Below are 14,787 nucleotides of genomic sequence, written 5' to 3'. Positions count from 1 at the left end.
TGGAAGAAAATTGTTTCCCACGAGTCGGAAAAAAAATTGTTAAACGAGAGATTAAATGGAGTAAAAAAGTAATAAGAGCAGTGGCCGAGAGTGAGAGAGAGAGCACACTCAAATGCCGTTTGCAGATTATCGACTCTATCCCGAGGTCGTTTGTGGACTGTGGAGAGGGAGGGTGATAAACGGAAGGGTTTGCTGGAGGGTGAATGCCGGAAGCACTCTAGGGGGAGGGAGAAATTGGGATTAGGGTAGCGGGGGAAGGGGTGGGGGAGTTTGGGAAGCATTGCAGACAGTTTCGAGGGTCAAGCGGGGGTGGCGGGGAGGGTGGAGAAGGGATCGCGTAATGAGGTCACTGCGAAATAGGTCGCCGCGCCAGGGTTTTGAGCCCAAGGGCCGGGATGAATCAGGCTGTCGTGGAATTTTTATGCTTTTTTCCTCCCCTCCCTCCATCTCGCAAGCTATTCCGCACAGACGTACTGCACCCTGTATGCCACTTCCAGAGTGAGTCGAAGCTTGTCAATTTTCCCCGGAGTGTCCAGATATCGCGATTCGAGTTATCTGGGTTCTAATGTTGATCATATGACTCTTCTAAAATGCTTAAAAAAATTAAAACTCACTACTAATAAAATTTCCCGGGCCTAATCCCCGGTTTGGGCCCACCCCAATAGTTTTTGTAAGTCGGCATTCCTGCCATTATTGTTCTGTGGTCCAGAATAAATTTCATTCTGCGAGACTTACTTCTACTCGCATATAAATCTACGTGGAACAGACGAAAGTGCGAGTAGAGGAGGGGATTATTAAATTGAAGCTAGCAAAATGCATCTCCTATGTCTATAAGGATTTAATTGTCTCGCGATTACTGACAATAAATATCTAATACTCAAGTTCTATTAATTGTGTATATTAACGATTAGTAAACAGCTGTTCAGAAAGCAAATTCGGTTTGCAAATTCCAAAATATTATCGCTGAAAGGAGCGTTTCAAAGAAAAAAATGGACCCTTATTAATCGATTAAAAATAACATTAGCATTACCAATTGCCTATAAATGTTCACCAATCGCATTCGCACCGAATAACCATTATATCTTAGTGAAGAGTTCTCGGGATCGCCACCGGGTCAGGAACTCCATAACTGCCGACGTTTCGATGTCCGACTCGGTCATCGTCCTTAGGGCTGTGAGTGAGTCGGGCATTTATGTCGGCAATTATGGAGTTCCTGACCCGGTGGCGATCCCGAGAACTCTTCACTAACAATAGGTCTACTCGCTGGGAAAGCACGAAATCTTTCTTAACCATTAAATCCCTTTGGGCGGAATTCAAACGTAAGACAGGCGTTAGCTATATTTTATTGGAAAAAAATCAACGTGCTATCTCAAACATAATAATAGCATTTTCACTGATTATAACAAAATAGAGTGTGGCGGAATAGTTGTAATTTCGATAAGTCGCTTACCTCACAATTCTTAAGCCACTGCAACGCTACAGGCAGTATATAACGAAGCCAACTCCTCTCTGTACCTGTCGGTGTCCTCCAGCGTAATAACTGTAAGAAATCCCCTCCCATACCTCCATTCGGAATGACCGAAAACTCTGTATTTTGGAGCGCAACACAACTTCACCGGTATTCGAACGCACCATTAACCATCACGCTCTTTCGGAGACGGCATGAGGAAAAGGGCAGCTCTACATACGAATGATTGGTTTTAAAGGGCAACCAGGACAGCGAGTCAAATGGAATTGCGATGGACTCATTTGGTGGGACTCGTACTTCGAAACGTCGGCAGCCATGCAGGAGATTACCCGGGGGAGCACCCGAGCAGCCTTCGATGTGAATGAAGAGTTTTTCAGATGGTTCAGATGGCATGAAAAGAATAATTTATTTGTAAAAATGGGAAAAAGTCCTCTTGTTTATATATATGGTCTACTCAAATTCCATCTGCTATCGATGTATAAAATTAACCTTTAAAATTTATTCTTGGCATAAATCAAAGAAAAGTATTAATATCCTGATTACGGTATTCACCCAGAACATGGGAAATACCAAGCAAGTTAAACATCTGTTAACATCCTATCAACTGAGTACGCATATTGACCGCTCAGAGCGGTTCCTGTTAGGTGAAAAACATTCGTAAACTCACTGGTGAAAATAATTGTGGATGAATCATAAACGCGAGGTTTGATCGAAGCCTATTTTTACGACAGGCAGTCATTATATAATAATGCGCGCAGAGTAATTATCATCTAAGTTGTATCTTCCATCCCTCCTATAGATATGGTATTTGACTTTTGGCGTCTAGTCTTTGATGAGCAATAAGAACGAAATGTTGAAATATTAGTTCATTTTAATCTGGCAGGTGGTAGAAGAATTTTCCCGACCCTAGCGGAGAGCGAGAATTTCGGAGGAAATGACGATTCTGGAAAGAGCGCTGAGAGAGGAGGGGTTGCCATTAGCAGGGAAGATGTTTCATATCTAAGGATGATGTTGGTGCTAATGTGAGTGCCGCGTCGTCGGAAGACCTCTTCACTCTGGAAGTGCATCAAGTCTTGAACGTTAAAAGGCTTAAGGAAGCTCGAAAGAGCTAGTAAGAATACATGTCATCTCCATAAAAGTTTCACGATGCGCTCCACAAACTTCACGATATCGACCGTTGAGTAAGAGGTGTGGCCTACCGTGCATATTATCAACCAGTAATGGTAGGTTTACATGGTAAAGTAAAAACTCATCACTGAAGAGTGAAGATGTAGAGTAGTAACTTACTAAGCCGGCCTATAACCCGAAATTGAGCCTGCCCCATAAATTCGCTATCATTCTCTCTATAAACCCAGTTCTCTTCCTCCTTCCTCTCCCTTCACCACTTACCTAGCATGACATAGTTTTCAACACCTTCTCCCCACATAGTACTTTTTGGGGATTGTACATAGAAATCCGTCGATATCTGCCTCCACTTTTCTGAACGCATGTAGGTAAAATACTTCATGAAACTGAATTGCATCCTAGAGAAAGGCAAAAATAAGATGAACCACGATTAGGGAAGTTCTTAATTAATACCATGCAAGCAGATGAAATAACACCCTTTTATTATAACACCAAATTTAACCCTGCCCAGGGTGCGGCCGATTCCACAGGCACAGGTATCGGTTTTTCTTGTGCACCTACCCCCAGAGGGTCAAGCTAGACTTGCGTTTTTTACATTTTGATTTGCTTTGTGCTCATACTTAAGTACTCAGAAAATAAAAATGTATTTTCCCTTATCGTCTATATCCTGCATGTGATTGGTAAATTCGATTTACCCTGACCGCGTCCTACGCAGGTTTGAGGTTTCATATTTGCCTAGTTATTTTGTGTAATGTCAGTATGGAAAACCCTCCAAGGCTACTTTTATTTAAATAGGCTTCAAAAGAACACTTTACAGTTGGAAAATTTTTGAGCCAGAAAATTTCATACGAAATTTTATTAGCACAGATAGAATGCACGTTATACGGTAGAAATAGAAAATTTTAAACACACACTATTAAAATCAGCGGGCATAATAAACAAGCTCATGATGTCTTACGTGAATATTTCATGACCATAAAAATAACACTTAATGATTAAATTAATAATGCGCGTGTATATAACGACTGATGGATATTTTTTTAATCATTTTGATAAGCAAGCCACATTAAGTATTGAAGCACTGACAGTGACATCGACCTGAGGAACACGTGCACGGCGAAAGCATCGTGTAACCTTGGTTTCGAGGAGACGACACGAGCGCATCCTACAATGGAACTCTTGACATAAATGTTGACGGCTGTTGTCGTTCAACCAAGCATAAAATGCCCATTTACGTAAACTATTGTTATGTAAACTCTTGTTATGCAATTCGTAGGTACTGAAAATTCCGCACGTACGCGCTTCCCGTTAATATTCAGCCATATGATATCGCATGCGAATATTAATACGCACCAAGGATAAAAGGTGACATGGAAAAATCATTTGACTTAGCCGGCATGCTTCATAAATTGCTTGCGAATAATATGTTTATAGGATGAAGCAAAGCCATACATGGCCCTTATTCAATTCCACAAAGTGATTTTCAAGTAACGCAGATATTGATGTTTTCGTTGTTTATAAAAGCTTCATCCATCGAGGAATACGCTGCAAGGAAAAAATATAGTGAAAAACCCTTTCACAGTAGATTACTAGAATTTTATATTCTCGAGGTATTTCATAACCATATATTATATATTATACTAACCATATATTTATATAACCATACATAATATATAACCATTTATTACATTAACCATATATTTCGCAATATCAATTCAATCTACTCAGAAATGAGAAGTCCGTAAGTAGATAATTGAAATTTTTATAACATGAACTTCATCTTACCGTTGGATAAATATCATGACTTTCAAGGAGCGTAGGGATTATTTATGTGCCACTCGCAGCGCTGACGGACAAATTGATCCGAGTTTCACGAGGAAATGAGGTATAATTGGGGGTGTCACCCGAAATTTACATTGTTGAAATGACACATTGTAATATTTCCACTTATAGATTTATTTTACACAACGCGTTTCGTCGTTACAACGACATTTTCAAGTGTGACAAAAGTCTTAAAGATTTTCCTTATATATCTTGGTGCTTGAAGGGAGGGGGAGAGTAAGATGGAGAATGGGGTTTGGGCGACGAGAAGTGAGGATATTGAAGGCTGTGGGGGTGGGGTGAAGGGTCGTTTTTAGGGTCTCGAACTGAAGCAGGGTGACGGGGAAGGAAAGAAAGGTTCTAGGATGGGTGAGGGTACCCCGCACTCATTCACTGTCTTCTTTCGGGTTGTGGTTGTCCGGATGGAGTCCTCGCACAGATGATCTTCTCCTCCTGGGTAGTTTGGTCACACTTGAAAATGTCGTTGTAACGACGAAACGCGTTGTGTAAAATAAATCTATTAGTGGAAATATTGCAATGTGTCATTTCAACAATATTACGAACTTCCACCACATCGTGCCTAACATTATACACGAAATTTACATTCATGATGATGTCACTCACCAAATTCATTCCACTTCCATGCTATTCCTTGCATTTTCAAAGGCCACACTGCAAAATATTGGGAAAAAATTGGATTCCATTTAATCCATCACCGCGCTGGGGACATTTTTGAAAACCGATTAAAATGCTACCGAAGTGGCAACTGAAATTAGCCTTCATTGGAATTGAATTAGGCCTCCTCTATTCAGTCCCCTTGAACGAAGCGAAGAAAAAATCAGGTGAAGTAAGTGTATTCTCATTTTAAAACGTGATATTAAGACAAATATTTTGTAGAAAACGTATTTTTCTTTATGCTCCCATTCGTTGTTTTATCATCCCAGTGTTGCAAAACTGGAACATAGTATTACTGTACTTCTAAGGGTGGAGACTTCCTGTAAATATGATTTTTGTACTCATGGTAAATAAAACTAACAAAAAATTCCAAAAAATTAAAACTTGTAACAAAAAATAATTTGGTCAAAAATGGGTAAAAGTGCGACCGAAATGGCAGCAGAAATTCAACCTTCTATGGGATGGAATTGGGCCTCCTCCACGCAATCCCCTTGCATTCAGGGAAACTCCCACGTGCACTGGCTCCAAGGAGGGATGAAGTGCGTAAGCGAGAGAGAGAGAAAAGGGAAGCGAGAGACAAAACTCAAAATAGTCCACGTGTGTTCGGGGACTCATGAAAAAGATTCCTTTCCGCTCGGCAAAAAAAGCTCGCATTCGATGAACGTAGGTATGCACGCGGTACAAAAAAGCCCTTTTAACTGGTGGAGTGGAAATGTTACCTAACAAGACCCAATGAAGCGACGTGATTCTTTTTTCGGGCTTGAGCCTGTTCTTCTTCCAACGTTTTGTGCTTTATTTCAAAGGGATTTCATGACGCAAGAAAAAAAATCGATGAGGCGAGACTTCGCCAGCAACCTGATTTTCAAAATATGTGTCTCTTCTATAACATTAGTCCATCCTCGTGACACCCATAATTCCAATAAAAATGAGTGCTGAAAAAAGAGTTTCCTATTCTTGGAAATAACAAAAAATGCAGTTTTGGCATTAATTGTACCATCATCAGGATAGCACAACAATTTAAAGCCATAAAACACTGATTGTGAGCAGCAGTTCAAAATTTGTGTTTTTTTCAGCCATTTTTGACGCATGCACATAACCGAGTTTGGTGAGTTAACTTTTTAAACAGTTGCTGAAGTTTTCCTGTAACTATTGTGAAAATGAATCATTTCAATAAAAACAACCTTAAGATCCAAAACTCGATAATAGACGACGCAATATTCTACGACTAATTTAGATGTTTGTAAACAAAACTGATAACACACTTTTGAGAAGAGTATTGGCAAAGAATGCGCTTCTTCCATTGCCTCAAAGGTTATGAAACAACAAAAAATACATGTGAGCAGATGTTTCCTTGAAAAAAGATCATATACATTCTGTGCTCTCGGTAAGTAATCGGGGAATCACGGGTTATAAAAGGTGCATAATTAGAAATAGATAAATTAACCAAAAAACGACTAAGTTTTCAGTGGAGGCCATCGTATTTCTTGACCATTACAGGGACAAATGAATTGATAAATCTATTTATCCGAAGAGTTTATTGGGATTATCATTCGATGAAGGATCTGAGGTCCTTAATCGTTAAGAGCTAAAAAATAATTTGAAGTAACTGTTTCCTTTCAATTCCTAATGCAATTATTAACGAGTAAGCATGTAGGCTGAAGTAATTGTTTTCTATTTAACCTAAATGTAGCCTAAAACTGATACCAAAAATTTATGCTTAATCTGTGATTTGATTCTTGGTTCCAAGAAAATGAAAAAGAGGCTTGGTTCCTTTTAGGGTCAAAGCCTCTCTTTCATTTTAATGTAAATCTAATAGAATGTAGAAAAAACGATATGTATTTAATGAATTACATGTTCAATATAAGATTACAATTCGATCGAAATAAGTGGATTAATCAGTTTGAATTTGTCAAAAGAGAAAAATAAGAATACTAATGTGACGATATTTCCTTTAAGTACCCACTTTTCTCAGAATACATGGGTCTCACGATGAATTAGCATCACTTAAGCCACCCAACTCATTTGAAACGCGTCGAAAAAATAATTAATAATTCAGTGCGAAGGTCTTCGCCTAGCCGAATTTGGAGGTCCCGCAGCACAGAACCGAGGGCAAGAAAATTAACACTTGCGAGTTAGAAGGGAGGGAAGGGAGGGAAGAGGCGGATAAATAATTACAGGGCTGGGTGACTTAAAGCCTCTTCAAAATAATTCCACTCATAGGTCGATTTCAGAAAGAAATTTACCAAGAGGTGCCATGAAACGGAAAGTACTTGATGCTTAAAGCAACTGAATGAGCGGGAAATTCGCTCCTGCAGCCGATTGAACTAATTGCGTGACACCCTTTTGGATAAGCCAATATTTTCAATAATATTTGTACTGAGTATTCCATTCCGTAAATGTGATTTATGGTGGGCAACTGTGGCCGTCACAAACAAATAGACGGTACCAAAATCGATCACCGCGAGGGATCGGTTGTGCATCATTGTCATGTTGGGTAAATAAAACTAACGTAGGTGTATATAAGTAAATTAGTTTATATGAAACGAAAGGTAAGGCAGCCAAGCCCCATTATTCTGGTAAGCGATACCGTTGCTGAGCAATACCAAAAGTAATGGTCATAGGGGCAGGTGAGTTGTTAGGTAGAACAAAGGGATCGGCCGGCGCCGTTCCAGTCGATGCCAGGGGAAAAGTTATACCGTGAGGGCGAACGATTGGGAAGGAAGTTATGCGAAGAAGGAGAGGGCAGCTGAATGAAAAGGAAGTCGGAAAATATTGAACATTTTTATGAAAATAATAATGTAAAATTTAGTTCCATCCTATCTTTTCTTTTATTCTTTCTAATTTTTACTTTTTTTCTTTTACGAAAATAATAATGAATAGTATAGTTCCATCCTATCTGGTCTTTTATTCTTTTCAAGCACATAAGATTTTAAAAATTAGGATTTCATTTAGTATCTACTTATTAAACTTATTAAAGTAAACGATAATCTTAAATTTTCCTTTCACTTAAGAGAAACATTTTTAACTTTCAGAAATATCAATGGCAAATAGAATTGAGACGCTTTTTGAAAAATGGATGAAATATAAAAGACAAATAAATTGTTGATTTGTTTATGGCAGGTTACAATTATATCGTTTTATGATCGGTCCAAATGAAACAAAAGCGGAGAAAAATAAATTTTAATTTCTATGAGACAAAAAGGTATCCGTATTTTTGATGAATGGAATTAATAAAGAGAACAGGTCAATTTAAGGACGTATTTTAACCAGCAAAGAGCTGCAATAGGATCTCCGAGAGACACTCCTGATTGGTAGATTTAATCCGGCAATAAACCTCTGCATTTTTCGTTGCTTTAACACAACTCTCTGAATTATGATGCACTCAACCAAAATTCCCAACAAAGGCGATCCCCTCCCTCTGCAAGCATTTAGTAAAATGTAGGCGAGGATATAAAACCTTCGCTTTTGCGATTAACGAATAATAAAACAGGAAAAATCAATGATAAAGTAATTTCCCTCCAAAAAAAATCAATTTTTGAAATACAGCAAACACCTATGTGCCAACCAAAATTGATACCAAATTGTATCCAGTCTGCAGGGGTGACAAAAGGTATAGAGGTAAATGAAAATCGTTGAGCTCAAGGATCTCCTCTGAATTCACTTTTCGTTTTGGTCACCGCCCGGGAATTTTGGAAAGGAAGAATTTTTGTGATCTGCTCTCCTTTCGCTGCAATAATGAATTTTAAAACGTAGACAGTGTTCAACACGCATAGTGTGTGAGATAAGAAGACTGCTCGGCAAGCCACGAAATGAAATGTTTTGAGAAGCTCAACACTCTACATAAAAGCTCGTTATAAAAGTATACGTCCAGAAAGCCTTTTAATTTTGTTCCAAAAAAATCACTATGGATAAAAAAAGGAGTGAAAAGACTCAAAATAATGCCTTCCAATACTCGTCTACCTTGCAAGAATTAATTACTGTGCGGGTTGTTGCTTGGTGTGCGGTAAGGACTGGATGCAATTTGGTATAAATGTAGGTTGGCACCAAGTTGTTTGTTGTTGTTGAAAAAAATAATGAATAAAATGCGGAGAAACTAACCTTAACATTGATATTTCGTGTTTTCTTCTGAGTTGGTCTGTTTTCTACTCGACGTAAAAATAAAAGATAATAAGTTTCTCGAGGCTCACAATGAAGTTCTAAAAATAGCGCAATAGTTTCCGTTCGGCAGGAGATGTTTTAGCATCCTTATTTCAATTCAACTAGGGTATTGAATGTAGGATAACGCGCTGTAATTAAGGATGGTTCAAAGTCATAATATTTACTGCCTAGAGGCAGAATCATATCGGGCTAAAAATATTAGGGTGGGCCTTATGGCAAATGTGAAACTTAAGAAGCATGAATATTCAACCAATCACCATTAAAATGTGTAACAATTAAATAAAAGTATACTCAAAATTAAGAGCTAAATTTAAATATTCCATCTTTTCTGATATTCCAACCTATCTTTTCTGACGAATAAAGTATTTCGATACCTCCACTTCATGAACGCTCAACAATCGCCCACCGAATCAAATCCGCTCATTTAGTACTAGGGTGTAAGGGCTATCTAGATGAGCGCATTTGATTCGGTGGGCGATTGTTGAGCGTTTATGAAGTGGAGGTATCGATTTGTAGTCCAAATAAAAATGAAACAGGTCACTAAACAGCGACCTAGAGAGCCAGAACATATACTGGGAACAGCTATTCATTTAAGAGACTAACTATAGGAGACAGTTTACAATATACACTGTTGAAATAAGTGAAGACATGAGCAACTTATTGGAGAGAGAGGACGAAAAATGCAGGAATATAGAGAAAACTCACAACCTCTTCACTTCGAAAACTTTTGGTGGTAAAAATGACCACCATAATCGCAATGAGGTCAGAAAAATTAAAACACTACGCAATTACAATATTGGATTCTTTAAAAAAATGGAGTCCTACGAAGCGTAGCCTACCTCCACAAAGCCTACTTAAATCTCTATCCGAAAGCATTTCTGTTTCTACGGTGATTTTGTAGGAACAACATTTCAAGGATTGGTTGCACGTATACTTTTATAACGAGCTACAATTTTTTTTACACATTGAGCTAAACAAAATTTTTCCTTTTTAATTTTAAAGAAATGATGGCTTCCTTTTTTGGTCCGTCTCATATATAAGTTCAGTGCATAGAAGTCAAAATGATAGTTGATGCATAATGCTCGAGAATATCCCTCGTGATGCGGCAACTTCCTGAGAGCTCGTCGAGACGCTTTTCATGTCGAGCTCGTAATTTTAATACAAGAGAATCGTAGTGAAGGGGAGGATTGGAGGTTGTGGATTGGGTGGCGGACTTAGCACCGGTCACTAACAGATTCGGTAGCGAGAGGCGTTCAGGCGACGGAAGCGTAACTATTCGCGTTTAGATGACGCACGATAATTGGCCGCGCAAGGACCTCTTGTTTTATCACCAGTTAGGGCTGGCCCGGCGCCGATCGGCACGAATAAACAGTGCGACATGACCCGTTGATACCAACTTTATTGACTGTAATAAGCCCGGAACAGGGCTGGCGTCGGTTGCGCAGCATGCAATACATCGATAAGGATCTCGAAAAACTGTTGTGGGAACAGCAGCGGCACAGCTCGTTGAGAGAGCTTTATATCACGTGCGAGACAAAAGAAAAACACTTCGCCTTTCTCACCGACTTCTAAACGTTTGTCTTTAACAAGGAAAGCGTGTTTCTTATGCGGAGGTAATTTTATTTCAACTGACTTTTCTGATATTTAAAAGCCACCAATATTCTACCACAGTAAAGTAGGGCGACCTATTGAGTAAATCCCTTACCTACCAAGCGAATAATACCAGGTTCAAATCTCGAGCGAAACCGACAATTCACTCATTAATCCTAGAAGTGCGAGGTTTCCTGGAGATACGAACTGACCCCCATTCCAAAATGCATGAATAATACATCCCCAGTGGCTTAGCTTTGGATGAACTCAAACATCACGTATGAAAACCACTCATGGGTTGAATCAATGAGAATGTCGCTGTCGCCTCAAAAAGCATGAAAATCAGCTGGGAGGCGGTGAAAAATTCATAAGAAAGAGAGTTGAAGATACGACATGGAATCGCCATAGAAATTCCGTTCAAATAACATGTAGTATCTCGAAAATTCACATTTCACATTATCAATCTTAAAATAAATTTTAAATGATAAATGAATTTCTTATCCCCTCACCCTCAGCTCTCTTCGTTGGTTTATTTGTCCTCAGATTGGACATGCAAACACAATCAATACTATAATCATACATTTTTTTGCATTAAATTTAATCTCGCATTCATTTGATAAACTAGATGAATATTATGAAGAAATATTTAAATACCAATTTAGATATCCACACTGTTAGTAAAAAACTTATTTCCTCTCTCTAAATACCAAATATGTAGGTACTAATATCAAAAAATTTAGTTACAACATTTATGCGCACTAATAACATGCCATTTTCTTATATGGTTATCAGCTACACAGCAAAACATCTATAATTGCAACGCATCAATGAAATAAATTTTTCGAATCAAGCGGAACAAAACATCTATATGAAAATAACTCACAACAAACATTGCAACAAAATATTTTCTCAAAGTAATGAGTTCGTAAAATATAGCTGATTGGGCGAGGGAAATTTTCGATGGATAACAGGTTTCATTTGCTCTTGCCATGAAATTGCCCAACACTCATAGAAATTTGTAAAAAATTCTATGCAAGGGAAATTAAGATTGGAGGGGCGGGAGCAAACAATTTGAGAGCTTCAGGATGCAATGCTATACATGCAATTACCACAAATTAAGATTCAAACAACTGTAGCCATATGGAAATGAAGGATTAAAATAAGTCATAGATTGGCTACATATTTATGAGAGACGATTATTATTCGTCAAGGTTTTTTTTTTTTTTTTTTCAAACACTCATGAATGTATGATGAAACAACGTCTCTATGCCGCCCTCTTTAGGAAGGCCTCATTCAGCTACAATCATAGGCGACCCATTTTCGTTCAAAATAAATAGAAGCGCCCTTTATAATATGTGCTCTTTGTCTTTCGTTTCATCAGCTGAACTACAATAGGTGATGGGTGTTTCGCAATACACAAGGGGGGCGCTTTAATGGGGACAATTTGGCATCGGCGACCAGCAGGAGGACGAACTCGAGTTTCCATTCAGTGATGGGAAAAGATAGTAAGGAAGAAAAAAAATAAAAGAAAAACGATAAGATCCTCCCGCGGGAAACATCTTATCGAGCTCGGCGTACGGAATCGAAATGGATAACCCTGACACAAATATCATACTTGACCGAGTCCAACGGTGTAGCCGGGGAGTTGTGGCGGCGGATATGTTCTTCATAAGACCAAGAGTGGAAATATCATGAATGCAGACATTGGGTTTTTGATGCCGGGGCTTAAGTAATCCCGAAACCTTTGCAACAACGAACGGTTTGACATGGCGATTTCATGCCAATATAATCGCTACACCGCCAATTTAATACAGACAATGTACTACATATATAACGTACCACACCTAAGTCATTGAGATGCTATAGGAAATCGTAATACCTACGTATCCCATTCCGGGTGGACGGTAAATATGTGTTCATCAATGCTTCAATTTTTTTTCTATGTGGGTAAGCCCAATCGTATTCCATAGCTTTACAAGCTTAGAAAAAAATATTTAATATTCGTGGGCCTGGTTATCACTCATTATCCGAGAACAGTACATTGCAGGCATTAGAACACGATTATTAGATCCAGGACAGCCAAATTTATCTTCCTTACAGATAGATCCTTTTTACCTTCAAATTTAACTCTAACTTAAGGAAAGCTTGATTTAAAAAATGGCGGATAAATGCATGTAGATCGAGAGGGATCGGCATTGTCAAAGAGAGTAACTAGGCTATAGCATATTGTTTGGAAAAAAGCTAGATAATAGAGTAATATCAAAGCATGGATAAAAAAATATTTAAAATCTACAGAGTTGTGCTGCGTAGTTGTGTTGTCAGAGTTTCATACTATAATGTTAAAGCAGGCTCAAAAAATTCATGGAGTACAAATCGGAAAATAAAGTGAAATTTAAAAAGATATACATAAAATGAAAATCATTCATAGAGCCAAATTTTAAAAAAATCTTAAAAGCGAGACAAAATATTTTTTTAAATATAAAACACTGATAATATACGAAAATAAATTACTACGGTCCACTTGGGTATTCGATTTTCAAAGACATAACTATGACAAGCGTGAACATTAGCGATCAGTCCAAGAGGAAGGAAATTTATTACACACGGCATGTGTGTATGCTATACCTAAGACATTGAGATATTAAATGTGATCGTAGTACCTACGCATCCCTTTTCGGGCAGGTGGTAAATATATATAGATCAATGCTTCAATATTTTTTCTATGTGGGTAAGCCCAATCATATTCCATAGCAGTGGCGTAACTTTTGGGGGGGGGGGGGGGTAGGGGATAGATCCCCCCAAAAGTCTCAGAGATATAAAAAAAATATTAAAAACTTTTCCCTAGTTTTGACACATAATAACTGCATCTTCTTAAAGTTAAATTTTAAGTGCCAAAATGATGTAAAATGTGTTTCCAGGCATGTCATTTACCAAAAATGTTCCCTTGCCTGAGGAGTGGCCCCTATACTCCCCCCACCCCCAAAGCACAGTCCTAGTTACGCCGCTGTTCCATAGCTTTACAAGCTCAGAAAGAAATATTTGAAATCCGTGGGCCTGGTTATCACGCGTTAGCCGAGAACAGTAGCGACATTTAAGCTCTGAACATCATTTCGAAGGAAATCCGTGCACGCCGAGAACGCATATTGGATAAGCAATTTCAAAAAGAGAATATTCCTGGGTCACACAGAATTAATTATATTCAATAGTGCATATTCTGCGGCCCAACTCTTCCGTTCATCCTGAAAGTAGGAAATAAATCATAACCCCCTTTTTTTAGTTTTACCGTACTGCAGCAGCTTTGAGGGTCGGCGAATAAAGTGCTCCGATGATTGAATTGAATTTATAATTGAAAATTTTCGGGATACCAATGCTTTTGAAAATCTAAGTACATCATAATTATGATTAACTTTAATTAAACTATTCTTTATTTTGAGGCTATATAAACAAAAGAGTCAGTAGTTTGATTCAATGGCTAGGGCGGCAAACCTCTATCCAAACAGAATTGATGAGAAGTAGAGGACTTCAATGAGTACTTCATATAATGAATAACTCGCTTTGGATATGAAAGCGCAATGGGCTATATAGTGGAATGAATTTCAAGTTTTTTTTTTCAATTTGAAGACCCTGAGTCGGATTCTATTGGAATTAATTGGAGCAGAACTCTTCCCCGCATGAATTCTATGAGCTAAAAAATATAAAGCCTCGCTATTTTTCTCACTTTGTGGGAGATAAACCCATCATAAAAGGTACGACTAACTGGATTTATCCGTCTGCATATATTCACTAGTAAACACGAGTGCTTCGTTGTAATCTCCTCCGCAAATTTATTTTCATATGGGAAAATTGTATGTGTAGTGAAATAGCAGACTTAGAGACTATAAGCTAATTAATAATTTTAAGTCAACTTTTCTCATCGTGCGCATGAATGAAAAAGATAGTATAAGCATATA

The sequence above is a fragment of the Ischnura elegans genome, chromosome 1 (assembly GCF_921293095.1).
Source record: "Ischnura elegans chromosome 1, ioIscEleg1.1, whole genome shotgun sequence".
NCBI lineage: Eukaryota > Metazoa > Arthropoda > Insecta > Odonata > Coenagrionidae > Ischnura > Ischnura elegans.
The sequence above is the reverse complement of the archived record's forward strand: the minus strand, read 5'-3'. Positions refer to the sequence as shown.